At 43.6% G+C, this 23,456-nt stretch overlaps 1 protein-coding gene across 7 annotated transcripts in view; it reads right to left on the bottom strand.

The window, feature by feature from the left end:
* The window catches only part of FRY (FRY microtubule binding protein), a 1,191,674-nt gene that overhangs the window by 163,417 nt on the left and 1,004,801 nt on the right, over positions 1 to 23,456 (bottom strand). The window lies entirely within an intron of this gene.

Here is a 23,456-nt window from a genome sequence, read left to right on the forward strand (position 1 = left end):
GCTGATGAAACATGGAATATACCAAAGCCTGTTGCTTTACACTAGCTCTTTAGAAGCAAATAATGCTGAGTAATATCTTCCCATTTTTGGAAATACAGAGGGTTTTAATTTGAGTGCAGTATTATAAAAGGGAATCATCAATTTGTGTTTTATTAAAACGAGATGAGGAGGAAAAAGAACACAAGGGTATACAACTTGGCCAGTGCTTATATTGCCAGGTGGGTTTTGAACAAATTGGCACATTGGACATTGAGGAGTGGTGTCCTTGGCTAGAAGCATACCCTTGTGTTTAAAAAAGATGTCAAATCTATGACAGCATCTTTTTTTAGAGCTGTATTACAGAGATGAAAGGCAGTATCAGGTCTAGAAAATAAATATGATCCACATCAGATGGATTTCCCATTTTATTCCAAACATTTTCTCTGTATTTACAAGTTGTCAAGAACCATTACACAAGTCTGCAATATGAAATGAGTTCTTGTATAACAAAACATTAATGAGATTTTTGAAATTCCAATCATCAATGCATTGTGGGCAGGATAATCCTAGCAGCATTATAAAAGGAAAATGCTGGCCTTATTGCTGTTTTGCAACTCTGTTACCCAGTCTTTTTTTGGTGCAAACATCTCCTCATTTCATCAAATATTTTGGCGAATGTGTGTTCCTAATAATATTAGCTATTGCCAGTGTCAAATGTCCCACAAGACCTTCTGTTCATAAAAATAATTACCTTGCTTCTTTGTATGTTGAATTGAAGGGCCGACTGAAGAAATCAGTTTACTACAGCATCCTGGGCTGCTTTCTTCTAAAGGACAGTTTCAACCATATAAATTAGTCCCAGAAGTTTACGAAGAGGCTGATTGTCCGTGTTAACTATGGGTAAAGGGTTTTCCTCTTGTAGCTTTGTGTTCGAAAATGGTAGTCAATATCAAGGCATATCCAACACATTTTTGTACATGCTCCTCAGTAGAATATGCATAGTCAAGATGATCTGAATGGATAAGTGCTGGTACGGGGCCTGGGAATCGCCTGAAAATTACCTATGAAATGACAGATCACTCAGGAAAGTACGACTTCTGGTTAATGAGAAAAATGCCTAAATGATAATAGTCTTTTTAATTAATAGAAATCTTCATGTTCTGCAAATTGAAGCCCTCCTGTCTCCAACACCATTTGCCTCTCTTGGCCAGTGTTTTTATTAGTCTCTTTGTGGTTTGAAGTGTAAGCTGGAGCTTGTAAATACCAGGGATGCACCGGCCACACAAAGATCCCCACTGTAGACATCTGGCTTCCTGTCCTCTTGTCTGAAGGGGATCACCTTTTGATTTGAAAAGCTTCTATTTTCCTGTAATTTATTTTTAGAGTTCCACCTTTATTGCAGCCCCTGTTTTCAACCTCCCCCCTACATTCTGGTCATGCACCAGCTAGGCCATCTGCCCTGCACAGAAATTAGCCTTCAGAGACTACAAGTCTGGGAGACACTTGCTTTTCAACACCTTTTGGGCAGGCCACTTTTTATTGATGTAAACAGTTGGGATGCACAAACCAGGCTTTCAGGGTGGTGGGGGGGGGGGGGGGGGTGAGTCCTTTGTGAAGTTTGCCCAGAGACCCAGCATTTGTCATTGGCTGAAGGGAACTTACAGATTGCATTTTCTAACATCAGCCTTTATTCTTTGACATACTGTGCGTGTTTTACTGATCAAGGTTCACTTTGCTTTTGCATCGATGAATTTCTTATTTCTTTTCACACAACACCGTTTTTCTATTTAAAGATGACAACTGAAAGTATAGGATTGTTTCTTCCAGTCATTAATGAAATACACTTTTAATTATCTGCTGTTCGTTTTTATGCTGAAAAGTGGGTCTGAATTGTCACAGTGCACCACCTTTTGATGGGTAACAGTTTCAGTGAACAATGATGCATTCATTTCTCAGCCAGCACTCTGATGTGCTTTTCCAATCTGCACTTGGATTACATTTTAGTTTCGCCCTTCTCTGGATTTCAACTGTAGAAAGACACCCACATCGTCTCCCTAAATAGGCCTCTTTTCAGCACGCAGGTTTCGGACTATTGGAAGGTCCTTTTCCCAGTGGGCCATTCATCTCTGTTGGTTTGGGGCCTTTGATTACACCCCACAAGTGGCAAGATACCCCTGTGACAGCCAAAGTTATGTGATGTTTCAAATATAATAAAAATAACCTATGATTTTCCTAATTAAATTACATTTTATACTAATTTGGTGTGTTGCATTTTGCCTCTCTATTTGAGAAAAAATGCAACACGCAACGCAGTTGCTTTCAGTGATGAGGTTCCTTATACCTTTGCTTTACAACCAACAAATACATCTGTCCTATATTAGATGTTGTTTTTTTAGTTGAAAATACCAAGTACACATAACAATTATTTCAACAAAGCTACAAAATTCAGTACGAAACAGTCGATTGAGATGAGAAGAGACAGGGGATATTTCATGTTGCATAAGGCGTGAGCATTCCTTTTTTAAATGTGTTACCTGTACATGAGAACACAAAGGCCTGCCTTGCTGGGAAGGAAGTCAAGGATTTAAAAAACATTAATACAAAGCTGAGCTATAGCAAGACCCAGCAACATAACATAATACAACAAAGTAATCCACCACAATAATAGATGCATACGTTTTATGAGATTTTCTAAGAAACACATGGCTCCAACCATCCCAGTTTAGGCTGGTTTTTTGTACTGTCCATAATGCAGGGATGAATCCATACATAACACCACACCCGATGCTTCCCCTACACACAGACCGGTCTTACTACTTCCATTGGCATTTGGAGGCTGCTCATGCCATCCAGCGGGCTGGCTGTGCATGTGGTTAAGGCCAGTAGTTCTGTGGTAAGCATTACAGGAGGAAGTTACTGAGATGGCATGCATTTTGCACGCCAGCTTTAAAGTCTAGTTTTAAGATGCAGGTTTTATTCAGCTTTCTGGGTTTCTCCAACACATGCTAGTTTATCTGTTATTGGTTGGATGCCTTGTACTCTGTTTCAACATATTAATTGAACTTTGTGACATATTTCAGTGGTTGTGGTTTCTTTTTTAACCATTTTATTTTATAACACCTCCCAGTAACACTAACAGGCACAATCCGTTGGAAAGAGCCAAACCATGACATCTTCCAGTCTAGTCATTCACTACAGATCCACAATGATGCCCACCGTGACAAAACATTGCAGCTGCTATTACAGCAAATCTCTGTGGATTCTGCCCGCTCTTTAAAAATGCAAAAGAGTGGGCAGAATGTGCATGGATCCCTGCCTCTCCGATGCATCCGAATGGTCATGCAGGGAGAGATACGGGTGATTTCACTGCATGTAGCAGAAAAACCCGTGTAACAGATTTCCCTGCTTGCATCCCACACTCCCAAGCAGTGAATCGAAATAACAATAGCACACATGCGGAAAATAAAATATGCAGAGCTTGCCTCTGCATGTTTTCCATGCATGGACACATTTTTCATGGCCATTCAAATGAGCACTTGAGTGTAAACGAGCAATAACCCTAAAATAAAGTATGCACAAAAAACGTTAGTTCATGTTTTGGGGACCAAATGCGGTGGTGTCTTGCACTGTTCCTGCTCTATTATTCTCCGTGCATTCTGTGTAATGCATCGTGAAGGACACTCAAGTTCAACTGTTAGCATGCAATCCATTGTTACTGGGATATGTATCCATTCCAAAGGAATTAGGATCAAATGGACTGCAATCAGATGCCACTGCTATATTCACAGAGACCCACCTCAAAGCTGAACATTTGCACTGTCTTTTGCCAGCCCTGCACACCCAGAGAGGTCTGCCAATGGTACATTCAGGGGACACTGCTGTTTGCTTGAAATTAATACTGAAAAGAACTGGTTCTGGGCCAGCTTGGCTCAGATGTTGCTTGAAAACCGAATACAAGGTTACTTTGTTGCAACTTCCCCAAGATTTCCTGCCTTCATAAACCGCAGGCCTGTCTTGCCTCTCGCCAGTATTAACAAGTTCCGTGGCATGTGTTTATAGAGCTGTTGCTGTGTGTGTTGCAACAGGAGTGTTGAGGGCAAGCAGCATTTCACGTCAGCCTCTGCCAGCATAGCTAAAATAAATAAAACCTGTCCGCAAGTAGTATGTGTGTATGTAGGGGATTGTTGCAGCGTGAACCTAGCTGCCAAGCAGAAGAGCACTGTACAAAAAAGGAGAGAATACAAAGCATGGTTCTTCTTTTGTCCTCAGCTCTCAAAGGTTTGCCAGGATTTTGGCCCTTGCACCTACAGTGTTTCTCAAACTGGGCCCTGTTCAGATTCTGAAAGCATTGAAAGGGAAGCTCAAAACAAAGAAACCCAAGCTCTGTACTGTGGGTAGTACCCACTGACAGAGGGGACAAGGAAATTGATCAAGTCCATGACTGTGGAGAAACCTTGTGTCTACTAAAGTTAAGAGGGAGTAATAATAATGAAAAGAAAGAATTTAGTTCGAACTGATGTAGATGCCGAGTGAAACATAAGAGACGTTGAGTAGTTTAGATGAATAAGATATATAACTGGGATATATGACCGAGGTGATCTCTGGACTGAATAGTTCAAGACTGCTATGTTGGAACCACGTCTTTCCACTAGCTTGTGTGTCAAATTATTTGCAGTTTAGTTGATTGCAGGGTTTTTTTGATTACTCAAAAAAAGGCTGTTTCGTAGATGTTTTTAGTAATAAGAAATAGTGTGTCGAACTTTCCGTTTAATTCTAGCAAGTACTGAAATAACGGCAACAAGCAATTTCTGCATGACATGACCACTCGATCAGCATCTACCTGAGCCTCCCTGCGCAGCTCGTCAACAAACTCTAGGACATAGACAGTAGTCTGACTCCTAAGCAACTGAGACAGTAGAGATATTGTCACAGAGCTGAGGGGGCTTCACTTGTTCTAGGGTTCACAAAAGTGCTAAAGGCCCTTGTAAAGACTGGCGGGGGTATCTGTACTTCTGCCCTGGTTAACACGCCCGTTCAGGTGAATAAAAGGTGGCACGCAGAGGCACACTCTGAGCGAGGCTGTGTACGAGAAGGAACAGCTCTTTTGGGGCTGATGCGAATCAGGCGATGGAAGTCGGAAGGCCAAGGGGCTGATCTGCATTTACAAAGATCAAGAGAGCCAGGCGAGAATCCCACACTTTCGAGAAGCCGTAAGCATTCCAAGACTGAAACTGAGGGAGCGGAAGAAAGAAACCTTCAAAGTACTTGAAAGTGACCCACAAGCCTCCTGGGGGCACGACTGAGTTGGGGAGGAGCAGAGGAGGCATTGGAAACAGCCATGACTGCTGCATGAAGAGCATTGATGATAGAAGACGGAGTAACACAACCAGTGAGTTATCTAAGGCAACAAAAGTCTGGTTTGGATTAAAAGAAAAAGGAACTAACTCAAAAGTTGAAGGTTGCGTATGTGCCAATAAAACACATAATGAAAAGGACAATTGCAGAATTGTAAAAGGAATGGATAACAGAGTGGTCCTGCGAGGCAAAACTGCACATTCGTATGTCTTTGTGAAATGCTGACTGGGAACCAAAGGCAAGAAAGTAATTGCGATCCTAAAAGAAAGTAGAATGAATGAAAAGCAAAGTATGTGATCTTTGAATATGCCAAGAGGGCAAAGTATATGAACTTTGAAAGAGCTAAAGAGCTAAAGAAAATAAGAAACTATAAATATCGATAAGTATTGGTGTCACATATGAATTTTGAAAGAGGCCAAGAAGACACACTAATGTGTAAAGGAGCAGCCAAATGCCTCTGCAGAAGTCCCGGCCCCCTACTAACTGCAGGCTGGAAAACTGAAGTTGTGCCATGCTTGACACCAGCAGTTGTGACCATTTCACAGAGAGTCTTCGAGAAAAGGTATACACTAGGAAAACCTTATCTGATGTATCCCGGTAGAGACGATAATCTCTTGGAAGAAGTCCTTGAAGAAATATGAAAAAGCGAGAAAGAGGGGTTGGTGACGTCACAAGAAGCAAGCATGGCACGCTGAGAAGACTAGCTGACGGAGAGGATGTATAGACTTTATGGAATCTGATGACAAAGTAAACAATTGAGTAAACTTTCATATGCGAAATGAAGATTAAGTGTGAAGAGCAATGCAAGCCCTTTAATAACTGTACAGATGCAGCAAGGCAAGTAGATTAAGTAATCATAAAGCCTGGCTATACGTAGTGAATAGACTGCAGGCGGTGCTGCAATTATATAGAATCTGGACTTCAATGTCACAATTTTAGTAAGTTCAAAACCACAGAGAAAGAAGGATCAAGAGCTGTGTCACAGCAAGAGAAATAGCTGATAATCATGGAAAGACCGAGAAAGGCTGTCCGGCCTGGTGTTGAAGGCTGGGGCAGCCAAAAACTTGTTATCTATCCTTGAAGAACAGTGAACTTGAGACGCTGAATCATCCCCTGCAAAGAAAGAACACCATGACTGCCAAGTTTATTAATTCAAGACAATTAAATGCTAGAAAATGAGCCGAATTGTGGTCTCCTGTCAAGTGAGCCAAGGATGGAAATAGAAGTTGGGCATGCAGACCTGAACAGTGATAAGAGTGTGCCCACACTTTCTTATATTCCCAGAGGCGAGCATACAGTGCAAGGCCAAGTTCAAAGGCAATCTTTGTGGCAGAAGGCATGAGTGGTTCATGATGAAGGGCTAATTGGGGGGGGAGACACGGTCAGGTCCACTTCCTAGCACCTGGGGTCTGAGCTTACGTGCTGCTAGTGAATCGAATGTTCCAGAAGTGTACAAGCGTGCCAACCATTTGTAGAAGGCCATATAACGAAGGGCCTTATAGTTTGAAGAGCCAATGGTATACTGTGTATCCAATAACTGTCAAAGATGACTTGCACTAGAGGCAGGCTTAAGTTGTCCACCTGACTAGAAACCCAATCACAACCCGTTCCTGTATAGAAAGTATACTTCGATGTTCCCCTTAAGCCAACCACAATTCCCCGTAGGTTTTTCTTATTTGCCACCTAGTATGACATCATGTATGACAAACTTTTAGTATATAAATGTGATTTTTATGCAAAATGTTTGAGAGCTCGAGCAAACGTCTGCTGATGTCTGTTGTAACTCCCGGTTTTAGACAACTGATGTTAAAACAGTCAGATGAGACTATGCCAACTTCCAGAGTGAGTCTGATTATTTAGTTTAAGAGTTATTCTGCATCCCATCCTTTGCATGACATGTTACTGATTAAGGAACTTATGTTCACGTGGTAGGAATGTCTGATGGTTAAAGACCCATTGACCTGTTAACTCCAGTATTTCAAACGATCTAGCATCCTCCGCCATTTAGCCGGAAGATCGCAGGGTTTCTCGAGGTGAGCAGCCGAATGGAAATCTTGCAAGAAAATCGAGACAGTGGGCAGGGTCTTACTTTGATGAAATCCCTACCTGGTTTACACAGGCGGTTTGTGGACGGAAGGTGAAAGTGGTCGGTTGGAGGAGGAGACAATACCGAAGGCCTCGAGTCAAACGACCGAATGGTGAGTAGATTGAGGGGAATGGCAAACTAAGGGGACAGGGCTGTGGTAATTTTAAAGTAATGGGAGTATCGGGAAATAGTGTGTAAAGATAGAGAGATCGTGCTTGAGAAACCTGACGCATTGGGGTTCAGAAGAGGTCGTCTTACACCCCTGCAGGGGTCCCTAGGTTACGTATCAACAGGTTCATATAAGAAGATGAGCAAAACTCTGCTCAGAGTATTGATTAGGGGCGGAGAGAAAAAAGGGTGATCACTGTTTAAATGTGAAAAGTCGATTGTCTATTTGTGTTGAATTAAGGTGTCGAAGAGCGAAACGAACAGTTGTGAAAGAATTGAGATAAAGTTAAGAACTTATAATATCTATCTAGGGAAGTGGTTGGTAGCAATCCAGAGGTAGACAAAGAATATTGAAGAAATAAAGGTTTTGAGCTGCAATTGTTGGAGTGCGCTCATATTTATTGTTTGAAAAAGCATTGAAAAGCGGTGAAAGATGTTTTTAAATGAGCCTGCTAAGTATCGAAAGTCAATTGAGACTTGTCACAATGGGAGACACTCCTCTGATGCATTTATGTAAGACACTGCCAAAACATATGCCCAAGTTCAAACAGTATAGTGCAGAATGAGGGAAAGGCACGCCAGATAAGATGTTCATGCCGTGGCCACAAGGGGGATTGCTGTCAAAAGCGGTATTGCAACACAGGACCACATACTTGCACGCTTACATACACGGGGAAGAAATTAGAGAAAAGGTTAGCTATTTTAGAGCTCTGGAAAAATCTTCAGGAATACAGAGAGGATCCGGGACCTGAGGAGTGGATGCTTAATCAGTGTAAGGAGGAAGGTGACGAGCATTCTGCTTCGCTTACCTCATCTGAAGTGATAAACGTTCATATGGAAGACGAAGGGTCGTATCCATTAAGGGAACTAAAAGCGGCAACAGGGTATAGTAATCAAATATATGAACCGCCTGTTTATAGCAGTGACCATAGTCCAGAGGAAAGTAAGAAAAAAAGGAGATTTTTAAGATCATACACGATAAAAAAATGGGAAGAGTGAGCGATCGAACATACCGACAGAATTAGAAAGAAAGATGAAGAGATGGAAAGGGGAGAAGGATAAAGGTGACGAGGTAACGCTCATACAGAACGAATGGATGGGAGGACAGATATTACTCAAGCTAGAAAAGCATCGAAGAAGTTAGGAAAAAGGAAGATAAGGACTAACAAGATAAAAAAGACAGAACGAGAAAAGAGATTGAAGGAAGATGAATACAAAAGAAAGAGCAGGCCACGGCGAGAACAGATCTATCAGGAGGAGCAACAAAAGAAAGAAGAAAGGGCAGAGGAGCAAAGAAAGTATGACAATAGGCAGAGCAATCAAAGAACAGAATAAAAGAGAAGAGAGGAGGAGGAAGCGCAGAAATAAAGGGACAACAGAATACAGTGACGGAGGGAAGTGGAAGAAAAGAGAGTAGGAGTGAGAAGTGAAGAGATAAGACAAGCGGACGTGAGAATCAGAAGAGAGGTAAGAAAGTGAAGAGAATTAGATGAAGAGTTTGAATGAAGAAGGAGACAGCGGGATTTTGATATGTCTTGTTCGTAAGGAACTGGTAGAGCTAAGTCCAGCAATATGATGGGACAGAATATAAGAGGTCCTTCTGTTAAAGGGAGCAAAGCCAGGGGTATCTAGAGTAGTTTTAGAAGAAGGCTTTCATATAGGAAGTATCGGAGACCGGATCGATAAGGCCTATCAAGAATTAAAGGAAGGTAGCAAATCGGGAAGCTGAGGAAAGCGAGCGCAATCCCCAGCATTTCAGTCACAAAGCGAAGAAGAAAATCCATTCAGCCTGGAGCCTTATCCTCCTTTTTTTGTCAAAATCTTTTTATTGAAACATCGATCACACATTGAATTCATCAAATATCACTACAAGTGGCAACATTAATTAATCTCAAGAGCCGCGAATCAACATTCTAATTCAGCACCTTTGCAACGCATCCATTATATCGACTTCAGCAACATACACAAAAAAGGCTAAAATTCATTGTTTGTCACTGCAATTGCAACATTAATGAATCTAATCAATGCATCAACATTTCATTTTAACATCTTTGTAATTCATCTAGTAAATATTATTTCATAAACATCCTCTGGGAATAGAATAGTTTAGCTTAACATCCTGTAGCGCTCTTAACTGAGGAGGAGAAGAGAGGAGAGAAAAAAAGAAAAGAAAACCTCACCAAAGTTACCAACAGTTCGCAGCATAAACCTTTGAGGAGCTGTATCACCCCCACGACTAAATTTCAGTCTAATGGGTACCTCAACCATGTCAGAAGCGTGTCAGGGCTGGAAAAGGTACTTAACCACTCTAGGCTGAAAAAACATATGTTATTTTTCTGCAACGTGTTCCAAGAATGGGCCCCAGATGCGTGAGAATTTGGGTGTCTGGCCTTCTATTGCAAGTTCCCAAACCTTTACCCACCAGTACGCTACGTGGGCACCCTCAATTTCTTTCCAAAATCGAGCTTGTGTAAGGCGGGCTGCCATAAGTAATTGGGTAATCAGGCGAGCACTAGGGCCAGACCGTGGGTAGGACCCATCATCTGGTGTGTCACCTAATAGCATTACTAACGGGTCCATGGGGAGCAGGGTTCCGCATATGTCTTTGATCTTTGACCTAATCTCCAACCAGTAGGATTGGATGACAGGACAGTGCCACCACAAGTGACCCAGGTCTCCCCTCTCCGCACAGCCGTGTCAGCATAAAACAGGGAAATCCGGATTTATCGCGTGTAGCCTCTTCGGGGAGAAATACCATTGATAGCAGATCTTAAGTGCACATTCCCTTACTGCCGTGCATCTGGAGGACCTATGTGCTCTATCCCAGATTCTTTGCCATGACTCTGGGGATACCTCAATCCCCAGCTCTCTCTCCCATGCCGACATGTAGGAGAGTTTCTCGTCTTCTGGGACATTTTTCAGGAGGCGATAGCAAGTCGCTACTCTATGTGAGCCCTTCCGAAACCGTTATCTCTAAGCCTGAGGGGGGCCTAGTGGCAGCCTTTTTGATGGTCGGATTAGTGATCGAGTGCTGTAATTGTATATATCTTAATCTCTTGGTCTCTGGGAGGTTACATTTCTCCTTGCACTGGGCGAAGGTTAGTGGGACATTGTCAGCATAGAGCTCCTGCAGTCTCAGGGATCCCGCTCTTGACCAGTTTTGGTAAGAGTTGGGCTGGAGCCCAGGGGTGAAGGCTGGATTCTGCGTGATTGGGGAGAGGGGACCTAATCCTGGGGGGAATCCCCTTAGCGTACAGTGCCTGTCCCAACAATGAAGAGTCGACCCCGTAGTCGGAAGGAGGGGCCTCTGAGAGGCACGAGTCTCCCGCAGGAGGAAGGGGAGATGAGAGAGGGGAGCCCCAGAGAAAAGCTGGTCAATGTCTCGCCACTTGGGGGGGTGGGGGGGTCGACTGGGTTAGTCCAGCTCAGGATAGGGGCAATTTGGGTTGCTCGATAATATCTTGAGGTGGAGGGGAGCCCAAGGCCTCCCAGCTGCCTGCCACGAGTGAGAACCTTACACTGAATTCTAGGTGTTTTCCACTGCCTGATAAAGCGACTTATCTCTTTCTGCAAGTCTAGTAAGTCTTGCTCTGGAATTAGAACAAGAAGCGCTTGAAACATGTAAAGGAGCTGAGGGTGCAAGGTCATTTTAACTGTGCTTATGCGCCCCAACCATGATATCTCTTGAAGGGCCCACTTCTGTAGAGATTCCTTGGCATCTTTTAGCAAAGGGGGGATGTTGGTTTTCAACAGGCCCGAATAAATCGGGGTCAGATGCACTCCGAGATATGTAATTTTGGAGTTTTCCCAGCTAAGGGAGTAAGTGTTCTGCAAGGCGTTTAGCACGTGTGGTGATTCAGACAAATTCAGGCCAATCGATTTTGTCGTATTTATCATGAATCCCGAAATCAACGCAAAGCGGTCAAGCAGACCCATAAGCGGGGGGACCGAGGCCTGGGCCTCCCTTAGGAAACAGAGCACATCATCTATATAAAGTGCAACTTTGTGGCACTGGTCTCCCACGTCAAACCCCTGAATTTCCGGGTGGAGGCAGATATGTTGGGCTAAGGGTTCCATCGCTAGTGCAAAGACCAGTGGTTATAGGGGACACCCTTGCCTGGTCCCCCTACCAAGGGGTATCTGGGGTGTCCACTGGGAATTGACTCATATTCGGGTGGAGGGGATCCAGAAGTTTGACAGGACCAATTTAGAGAATTTTGGGCCAAACCCAAAGCCCCTCAGGACTAATTGCAGATATTCCCAGGACATGCTATCGAATGCCCTATGGGCGTCCATGGATAGCAGCGAGAGGGGGCCTGGAACGGAGGGGGCCAGAGCTATTAGGTCTATTGCTCTGCGAAAGTTGTCGTGGGCAGACCGACCCTGGCTAAAGCCCATCTGGTCCCTATCTATTAGTGTAGGTAAGACCTCCCCCAATCGCCGCGCTATAATCTTGCTAAACAGCTTTGCCTCAGTATTGAGCAAGGCTATGAGCCGGTAGGATGAGCATTCTGCAGGGTCCTTTCCCGGCTTTAGAATTAGGGTTGTATTTGATTCTGCCATGGACTTTGTAACAGAACCTGTTTCCCAACAGACATTAAATAGCTTTGTGAGGTTTGGTGTGAGCTCCTTACAGAAGGTTTTATAAAACGTATTTGTGAAACCGTCTGGGCACGGAGCCTTGCCAATAGGGAGTGATTTGATAGCTAATTCAACTTGGCGGATTGTGAGTCCCCCCTGTGCGGGGCCGCGTGTTCCCTGAAGAATTCCTCCACAATATGACGTTTGCCCTCTTCGGAGGAGGTGCCCTTGCCTTTCTTATCCCGCAGGAAGTCTATCCTATTTTGCCTTGTCTGCTTCCCCAGCTTGGCTGCTAATAGTTTATTAGCCTTGTTTCCCTTCGTGAAAAAAAAATCCTTGGTACGCATCATGCAGTAGGCCACCCTCCCCATATGGTGTGCCTCAAGCACTTTCTTAGCCATCCACAGGTACCTCAATGAGCGCCCCGAGTTTCTTCTTGTGTGCCTCCTCTAGTCTACGGGCTTCCCCCTCCAGGTGTTCCTGAAGTAATCTCCTGGCCCTCCCCAGTTGTGCAGTCTGCTCAATAAAGTGTCCTCTAATCACTGCTTTGCTTGCCTCCCAGACCGTGCCCCAGCTCACATCGCCAGTATCATTCTCTCTGTAATATAGTCCCATGGATTCTCTAATATGGGCACAGATCACTGGGTCCTCTAGCAGGAATGCATTTAGTCTTCAGGGTCCTCTCGTAGGAGGGGTAGCTCGGGGAGGGGCTATAGTCAATAAAACTGGGGAGCGATCTGCAAGCGCCTCACGAAGTATATCAACATCTACCACATTCTGGATGAGCGAGTCTGAGATAAGAAACATGAGCCTTATCCTTAAGCACAGTGACCTTAGATAAGGGCGAAGGGGATGAGTGTCCCAATAGTTAGGGACTAGACATGTCCGATGAGGAAAGAGAATCCTTCCGTGGGGAAGAGGGAGGAGGTGCATGTCTTATCGAGGAAAGCCTGCAGCCAGACAAGGAAGTAAGATGGTCTGATCTAGAGCAACCTAAGGAAAGGACGCCAGATCCCATAGCATATCCAGAGCGTCCCAGAGGATGATTGTATTGTAAGAAAGGAGAATCACCACCATATGTGAGCAGGTTAAGAATGCTGCCAGCATAGGCAGAAGATGGGAGCGGACTGCGGGTTAGGGTTTGCACAGTTTCCCTTATTGGAAAAAGGGGGAGCAAGACCACAGTATATTCCATGGCCGCAAATGGATAAGGATAATTTAAGATGTAAACTTGCAAGTCTGACATCGGGTGCAGGAAAATTGATTCATGAATTGGAAAAAAATGACAGGAGGGAACACATTAGCCATAGGGGACATTAAGGGTCTCTGGCCAGCTATTCTTGGGGAAAGAGCTGATGACATACGTGTGACCACACGGAACACAGCACACGATGGACTGCCGTTTAATAATTGCACAGCAGATGTTTGGAGGGCTCTCGGGGTGCAGTATACTGATACATCAGACATTGGTGTGATTATGACACGTAAAATGAAGAAGATGAAGACTCCCTTGCTTGCATTCAGGACATTCAAAAGCATTCGACTCTTGAAACGAGGCAGTATGGGAAAAAACAGTGGCATTATTTGACCACATTTTATGTCAAGGATTACCCAAGCAAGTACAGAGGTAAATGAAGCAAGTGGGAATGGAAGCAAAACCATGGGCTGAAATACAGTTGACGATAGTGCATCACTGTCGGCTATTACAAGAGAAAAATAGGAAGAAAGATGAGGCAAAGAAAATTGAGGAATCTTAATTGGTTCTGAAGAAATTGTCAAAATATGCCATTTAAAGTGCGGTATTGGCAAGCGGAGGAGGGCTGGGATTACAGCAAGCAGTGGGTACATTGCAGGCGAATAATCAGTGCCCGATGGACCAAGGCAGTTATGGGTTCATGCCACGAGGTAGAGGCATGGGCTATAGAGGAAGGGGTGGATTTCAAAATGTGCAGGATGAGAATCAAAATGCATAAGGAGGGGCTTGTGGGATGTTTTCCCCCACTAGCCCAGGCCCTGCAACATTCCTGTGTGCTGCTTGCATCAGGAACATCAGAATGGCCGCTGGAAAGCATTATGCACGCTAAAATAACCCAGAAGTGCGAAGGAAAAATCTGAAAAATAGGCCGCCATCCACTTTTGCCTATGTCAGTGGTAACACAGGAGACCACTGCCGAAACCCACCATTGGGCTACCCACAGAGCAGCCTGAAACTACTTGAAAAAGCAATGTTGATTGCAAAAGAAACACAGAGCTGTTTGGAAATCCGTTTTTCTTGGTTGGCAAATTCGCAAAAATCATGGTTCACAAACCACACAAAAGATCCAACCTCCTTGTTGGATGTTAAACATCATTTTGCTTCAAGAATCCAAATAAATATGTCAGCAGAAGTACATTTATAAGAAGAAAATCCACATGTAAAAGATGCTTGCTTGGGAAAATATGTAGAAAATAGGCGCAATACCGCTACTCGCCTCTGTCAGAAGCTGGCGATCTCTAAATCTGTCAGGTTAAACATGTGTCTCAAAATCTAAGTGTGAGGAAAGAAGGGACTTGCATCAAATGCAATATAGGGTGCCACACATTGATTTTCATGTTGAAAAAGACTGGAATTGAAGATATGTTGCCTATTTTAAATTTGTAACTGTAATTTTTCACAAGGAACAATGTCACAATTGACTATAAGGTAACCTGATTCAGCTAAAACTTCAAAGAGGGTTTTTTCCACTGAGAATACACCACCCTGTTCCTTCCCACAAAAAGGAGAGGATATCGCATTGGAATGCTAATGAGAAGAGGAGGAGACTTCCTCTGCTGCCCTGGGAAAGAGACAATGGGTTTCTTGAACTGAAAGAAAATGCTAATTCGGGTGTGACAGAAACCAGCCCAGGCAGGAACAAGCTCATGTCAGTCTCTGGCTCAGCCAAGCCTTGGAGGCGGGCCAGACTGAAAATGTGGATTTGAAACTGAAGTAACTGTATGTTTGAGAAAAATACTTATAGCAAATTGTGCTGAACTGGTAAAAATATGGAATTTATAGGTTATTAAAATGAAAAGTTTGCTCACTAATCTGGAATCTGTGCGACATTCAGAGACTAAACCACGAAAATGTTCATATTCAAACTATTGTGATTATGCTAGGAACATGAAAATTTACAGGAATGTGCCCAGATGGTATGTGCATGCATGTGTAAAAATTGGTACAGAACTGACACCGAGTAAGTGCCCAAAAGCACGAAAAACTGTCATTTGTGAACCAAAACTCGTAGGAAGATAAGATTTTGACAGAAACATACCTTAGTTAATCTGTCATGTAATTATGTATTATTAACAAGTTGTGGATATTGGAAATATGTTTTTGGGGAAAAATAGATTTTCTGGGGAAGAACAAAGGGGAGGGATTTTCTCTGGACACTAAACACAGTGTCACTCTGACACATCATGACACACTGTTCCTTTCTCAAATCAGGAGAGGGGGAATTCTCTGACCCATCACATTCTTAGGGGGTTGGGCATAGTATAATCAGCCTCCCCACCCCTTTGGAAGATGGATAAATAGGACTGTTGAGGACCCAGAAGGAGACACACATACACTCATCACTGATCTACCAGCAAAGCGCTCTGCAGGAAGAACCCATCTCTAGAGTCCAGACTCCAGAACCAGACTCCAGAACCCTGTAGCAGAAGCCCAACCCAAACAGCTGAACCCTTCTCAGCGGGCCTTTAAAAATCTTGCAACTTGATTTTAACCCCTAAACTTCCATGGGGCCTAATCAATTCAACAGCCTGGCTGTGCTGTGTTAGCTACCTCTGGCCAAGAACCCTTGCTAGAACCCAAGATCCAGATCAGTCCAGCAGAGCTGTAACCCAGAACCTGTCAGATCCAGTCCAAGAGGCTGTGCAGACCAGAGTGCCTTGCTGAGAGCAGAACCCAGCGCTGGAGACCTGTCCGGTGGCGAGCAAATTCCAGCCAAACCTTGGACCAGATCTCTGATGGGCCCATTCCAAGCCATAGTTGTGAGTATTTAGTGTAGAACTGTCCATAACCAACCTCTTAGTATTAAGTAACCCAATCCAACCCATTCCAACGTATCCAGACTGTATTATTGAATCTCTTTTGTCTATCCTGACTCCTTCTCTCATCCACATAATCCTGTGATAATTATAGTGATAATCATCTTGGCGCTAATATATATTTTCTGGAGAAAGGCAATCGTCTCAGGCAGATAGAAACCATCCGAAGGCGCCTCTGGATCGGTAGCTGTGCTGTCTTGTAGTTTGCGGCTCCATAGACACCCTAGTGTTAAGAAATCTTTGTTCCAAATCTTCAACAGCGCATCTTTTATTTTGAAATCTTGACTCTTGAGAAAAATCGACCTGGACTAAAACCTCTAACTTTTGAACCGTACGTGCTAGGAACGAAATTTTAATGTCATTTTGAAGCTAACATCCACAGCTTTCAAACGAACCAAGAACCGCATTTCATAGCGTTTTGCTGTAATCGCGTTTCTCGTGCGCTGAAAAGTTTGCTGCGATTTCGCATTTGGCTCAATTTCACCACATGTAAAAACAGCTATTTCTTGCTTTCAACTTCTGAATTTCGTTTTCCATCTGCTAAGCATTCTACAATCACTGTTAGTGTTTACCTTTCCCAATCCAAAGCAACTCTCACTAGTTCTGAATCTCATTTAGCGAATTAAAATCATTTTTAGCATTTTCCCATTCATTTCAAACCACAATTAAAAGCAATTGACCTGTTTAAAATCATTACTGTTCTCTCTAAACTTGCTGGGGGGAATCGAGATTGAAACTGCAATTGTTGAGTGTTATTCCTGAAACCTGTGTGCCTTCATTCCATCTCTTCAGATTGCATATTGGGGGGAGTGCGAAGTATCAGGGGGAAAGAGTGATCACATTGTCTTTGATTGAATTTATATCAAGTTTTATTTCTGTGTTGCATTCTTTCCTATCATTGCATTTCCTTGACCCCATACAAAGTTATTGTCTGCTACATTATTCTTCCTATTCCTACTCCTAATTGATTAAAGAGATTGTTGATATTGTAATATTACCCATTGCTGATCGTTGCATAAATATTCATATGTGTGATATTCAGATATTGCTCATATTCATAAAAGTTTGATATATATTGTGCAACTCATCAAATAAATCTTTTGACTTTGCAAAACAAACCTTCTTCTTGGTTCAGTGAGACCGGGGAGATTCAAAGAGAGGGGCGTTATATAAGGGTACATCATCCAGAAATAAAAACTTTTGACATAAAAATATATAAATAAGGGTTTCCATTGGGCATCCCATACTAGGCATTGACTTAGGTGGAGTGCTGGGTTGAAACCACTTACAGTTTAACCAATGGGGGGCTAATCAGACAGGTTCCCCCTCTATGTTGGACTGTACAGAATGGCCAATTATCAAGAGGGGGGACAGCTTATCCTCCATCATATAGCTCACAAGCTAGGGAAGGGTTTGCCCGAGATCAGACAGAGTATCAGATACAAGCGCCGCAAATACAACATGCACAGCAACCACAAATTAATCCACTGCAAGGGCAGTCACAGCATGCCCCCATGCAGACACAGCAGTATGCAAACACATGACAATTATTGACACCTAGAATAGGAGGTGTCACTTTAGTGGGAGGGAACCCGTTCACAGGTATTAGATGTGTTCAGTACTATCTGTGACACCATACCCCGAAGAGGAATCATGGGTCAATGTGACAATAAGAGGCACATCTTTTTCCTTTTTTAATAGACACTGGAGGCTACTCGCTCTTGTATACGAGAGGGAAAATATACAATATCGGGAATTGCCATGAATGCTCAAGGGTTCTCTGGAGCTACAAGTCTAGCTCCTTTTACTGATGAATTACCAGTCTCTATAGGAGAGAGTGATATGTCTGTCCCATTGTTGTATTCTCGGCAGACACCAGTTAATATTTTGGGAAGAGATTTAATGACAAAACTTAACATGACGATTTATTTTACTGATGAAGGAATAGTGTGTTCCACTCCTGGAATACATTATATGAATGTGGGCAAATTTGTGCTGCGGAATTGAAGGCTGTTTATTCCTTTTTCTCTATTATGAACTTCAGGAAATAACTCGTTTTTATACTTGTTTCCTGTTTTTACTGTATGTATTCATGTGTAAACTAAGATTTGTTTTTTGTTCCATTTCTTCTCTTGCTAGTGTACATTTTTTATACATTTTTGGAAGGTTTCTTGTAAACCAAAGCACAATTAAAAAAAATATACTCAGCTTCATGATAGAAGTCTGTGTTTTCCAGGTTTGCAAAATAATTAACGTTTGTAATTGCAGCATCTATTGTGTTAATCTTTCATTTTGAATGGTTAGCTTCATCAAAATTCATATGTATATCTAAAACCAATTTCATTGACAAGCAATGCAATTATAATACAGAAATACCTCACAATAATATAATTTTATATTATAATTAAATAATTATAATATATAATTATATAGTTATAATTAGTCTTTGTAATTATAATACAGAAAGTACCTCAGTATATGAAAAAATGGGCACATACACTGAGGCTCCTGTTAATGGGTTTAAGGCATACCAACTTACAAAGTTTTTCTTCTTTGAGAATGTTCATGCAATTGGTGATCTTGAGGGCACCTACTGCATTTATGAACTTCAATGTCATTTGAAACCGCAAACGGATATGATGCACAAAAGCAGCAACAAACTGCTCTATAGCAACCAGTAAAGTACAATACACATCAGTGAAATGCACCTTTAGCTACAAGATCACCGTTTTGTCACTGCTCCTGGTCTGATACATGCAATTGTTTGCACATGCCAAATGACCCTGAAAACATTACAAGCTAATAATAACGAAGAGGTGCAAAGCTGCTTGCGAAAGTAATAGCAACACGCACTAGATTGGTCACATCTTGCAAAGCAGAAAAAAAAGGAGTAATCCGTGCCACAAAAAACGCTGCAAAAAAAGAAATTAAGGTTTGACGGGGGTGGGGGCGTTTAAACAAGGAGACAACTGGTCTAATAAGTAGAAACTAAAGAGCATTACAAGCAGGTCACTGTTAAGACGGATTTCTGAACTCTGTCCTGGTGGCTCTACAGCCAGAATGGGGCAGTCTGCTGAGTAACCAGGCAATCTTATCAGCATTGTCAACTTGTTGAACTTCACATGCATACTCAAACGCATTCAGCCAGTCCATAAAGTTATTCCTTTCCTCATACACACCGAGCAGATCTTTTGGAAACCGTGGATGAGAGGAGGTCCCAGACCCATGTCCGGGACCCTTGGACCCATTTGCATCCTGAAGCTTGGCCAGTTCCAACTGGTGATCCCGGTCTTTCTGTTTTTCTGCCTGTTCGATTTGTAGTTTGGCTATGCTGAACTCAAGCTCCTTCTGCCTAAACCGCAGCTCTTGCTTCTTGAATTCAAGCATAGCCTCCCCATCAACACTGGCAGAGGAAACATTAGACATCTCATCCTCCCTTTCCTCGTGATCGCGGTGGATCAGTGCAGCGGCAGAACCGTCGGTTCTACCAGTGAGAGCAGCCCCACCTCCTTCCGCACTGTCCTCAGAAGTTATAGCGTCAAGCTGCGCTTCTTGCCACGCCACGATTCTTTGGATCATATCCAATTTCGTGCCTTGAGAGGAAACACCTCTCTCCGCACACATCGTTTTCAATGTTTCGGATTTGGAAGCATTTAAAGTTAACAAGGTATTTGTTTCCATACTGTTAGATAGGACTATGGCCTTTTTAAAGTTGTACTATAACAATTCACTACGTGTCCTGGTAGGAATAACTTGAAATGCCTTAGTTTGTGCGCAACACTGGATACCTTCAGTCGTATCCCACCGCTGTACACCAATTTGTTAAGACGGATTTCTGAACTCTGTCCTGGCGGCGCAGAAGTTCAGAAGACCAACCTAATTACTTGGAACAGGGTAACCTCTGGACAAGCCAGACCAATCAGGGTAGCGATCGCGGCGGTCAAGACTAGGTCTCAAGAGGGGTGAGGGTGACTGAAAGCCCGCAATGAGCACACAAAGCAAGGACACTTACAAACTACTCCAAACAGGTGTTATATTAAAATTATATACACATTTATTCCAAGGCCTTTGCAACAATGACCGTAGCGAGAAATCACAATAAAACTCTAGTAAACCAACACATACCAAACCAATACAATATATATACAAATACAAACAAGTCTAAAGCGTTAGATGCACGAAATGTGTAGTCCACCTAGAAGGGGAGGAAAACAGGCAGTGCAAAATAATGATTAGACCCAGTCCGCCTTCAGAGGCACCTAACTAAAAGGAAGTCCAAGCCCTACGAAGAGTGGAGCCTTGTGCTCAAAAGTACCGGCACACGCTGGTGCCAACGGGCAAAAAGGGGAGTCTCTTCGAGGGAATCAGGCAGTTCAGTTTGGTGCACAAATGAAGAAGAACAGAGTTCCGCGACTCAAGCGCAGCCTCCACTGTGGGCAGAAGCAGAGCGCGAGTACGGAAAGGCGTGCTGTTTTGACACAGCGGGGAAAAGCTGTGGCTCCTGCAGGAGGGCGACCAGTTCCTAGCTATGCTACTCACCGGTCCCCGATGCAAGCAGACCCAGGCTTCTCCGCGTCAGTTTCAGTGCTGGCAGGTTCAGGGGAGCAGGGGACGTCTCGTCGTCGTGTAGATTCTGCAGCAGCAGAGTTGAGTTAAAGATGTCCCAAACGAAGTGAACCCGCACAGTTTGTTACAACAGCAGGGCAACGGAGCGGCCGTGTGTATCTCAGCCCAATGTACACTACTCACTTCAGACCTGGGAATGCCAAGTGTACGAATCGTGCGAGAGTGACAAGGACTCGAAATACAACGGTTACAGAGCAAGACTCCTGTGTAGGCTGGTCAGTCTGCTGGATGGCCCAGAGACACTTCCGAAGGCTTACGTGCAGGAGATGGTGAAGATGCCGAGAATGTCCCCGCTATTCCAAGGGTCGAAGTACCAGTACAGGCCTTCTGGTTCGATCAGAGGTAAAAAGGGTTTCACAAAGTGACAGCAGTGCAGAGGAACAGTCCTTCAGCGGGTCACCAGCGATTCCTCGGTTCAGCCTCGTGGTTGCAGGATACTTGGCTCCTGTATTCCTTTGTTCGTGAGAACTCAGGAGATCGACATGGTAGTGGCGTTTCCAGCCCCCTCTTATCCACGGTTCCCTTCGCCCCAAAACGGAGGGGACCCAATGGGAGATCCGCTCATCAACACTCACACCATACGTGGACCTATCACGGACCACGGTGGTCCCAGGCATTCACACCACCCTAGACTCTCTGGCACCCAGGATGTGTATTGGGACCAGACATCCCAGCCCACATCCTGGAGGCACACACAAGGCCTGTAGAAGCCCGCGAAAGCATCCGTGTTTCGCGGGAAAGTACATGCCCAAATAAGGAAGGCCCCGGGTCGGCTCGACCTGGGGAAGGTGAAGGGGGCAAGACGGTCAGCGGACAGGACAAAGGAGCCTCGTGGTCTGGCCATTTTGGGAGCCAGGCCACCATTTTGGGCTAAGCGCGAGAAACGCGCTTAGAACGCCAAAAGGAGCTCAAAACACAAGAAACGATTGCTGCCACCATTCCCGTCCGTGATTCACTTGCACCGATCAGTTACAATCCAAAAAGAGTATCTAGGGCCTGTAGAAGGCTAGAGACCCAAGAGAGCAGTAACTTAGCTTACAGTGCCCTCTTGTGTCATGTTGCACGAAAGCCGCAACATGATAAAGAAACTACGGAAAACAGCGTTTCCCGGTACTGACTGTCTTAAGGGCATGTCAGTTTCCCCGTAAGAATGGAGCGAAAGCCCAGAGGAGTGCGGTAGAAGGCTGCACTTCTCTGGCAAAGTCTAGATCATGGTGAAAACAACAGCAAAATGTTTAGGGGTTGCCACATGGAAGAAAAATTACCCACAATTACGAAATCTTTCCTAACAGTCACAATAGAATTTGAAATACAAACTATTAAATTCTATGCAGAACTGCCCTCATGATAGTAGCAAAAAGGCAGATGCATGCTTGAGGTAGACAAACAGGGCTGTGAGGTGGTAAAAGGTTCACGGTAAAATCATTGGAGCCAGTGTTGACCAGACTGAATGCAGTACAGTAACTGATCTCCACAGCCACGTATGGATGTGTACCGGAAGCCACCAACAAATTCCACAGAGCAAAATACTCCAGTGTGGGTGCATTGATGTCACTGAAGGTTACTATGAATAACAAAGGTGTACAAAGAAATAACTTCATGGAATCTGTCGAAAAATCTTGCAAAGTCTAAGGAGAGAAGAAGCCAAACGTATTGAAACAACTAAAGAGAAAACAGTTGTACAATTTTACTTTATACAACGTAAGGTACATTTAGAGATAACCACACAGGGAACCTGATACCCAGAGATCATAAATTGTCAGAAAAACGAATGCCGAGCATTGAGGAAAATCAAATGAGGAAGCTGAAAATTGCAACACCTTATTTTGTTTGTTCCTAGCATGATTCTGTGCACTCACATTCACAGTTAAAGTCTCTTGGAGTCCTTTTTGCCTCACAGCTCTTTTGCTTGCGCATCAAAAAAGACAAGCACTCCTTCCTTTCTTTGTCACTCCAGCACTCCTTCAGACTATACTCCCAAAATAGACCACTTTCTATTCCTCTACTCCCACCAGACCACTTTAGATGTGCCAACTGAGCCCTATTGCTCTGCAGGCTGGACTACTGCAATGGGATCTTTAGAAGCTCAAACCTTCGGCCTGCCACCTAGTAATTTATTTTAATTTGTATAGAGCACCACATGCCCATAGGCCTCAGAGCGCACAGAAAACAATACAAGACAAACACACAAACAGAAAACAATGATATAGCAGATGCAGATTCAATAGAGTAACCCAACACCTCTACATTACCAACGAGGCCCAGCAAAGATGTAAACTGGAAAAACTAACCTTGAGTTGCAGCAACCCCAACGTGTGGTGTTCCATGTATATGCCTAAGCACATGCTGAGACCTATTTGATGTTGATCATCAGAGTTGCCGTAGACTACCTCAACTTCTTCAGCCCCAGCCAAACCTCTGAGCTACTGAGCACTTTCTCACTTTTATGGAGAATGCGAAAATTCACTCCTTCTGCCCGCTTGCTTTCCATCATGTGGTGCCACATATTTCAAGAAACGGAAATTGTGCATAGTTGAGTTTCCCAGAATGCCGCCTCTTAAAGGTGGCAGCACTGCAAGTGGATTGCCAA

The sequence above is a fragment of the Ambystoma mexicanum genome, chromosome 7q (genome assembly GCF_040938575.1).
Source record: "Ambystoma mexicanum isolate Mex_15411 chromosome 7q, UKY_AmexF1_1, whole genome shotgun sequence".
Classification (NCBI taxonomy): Eukaryota; Metazoa; Chordata; class Amphibia; order Caudata; family Ambystomatidae; genus Ambystoma; species Ambystoma mexicanum.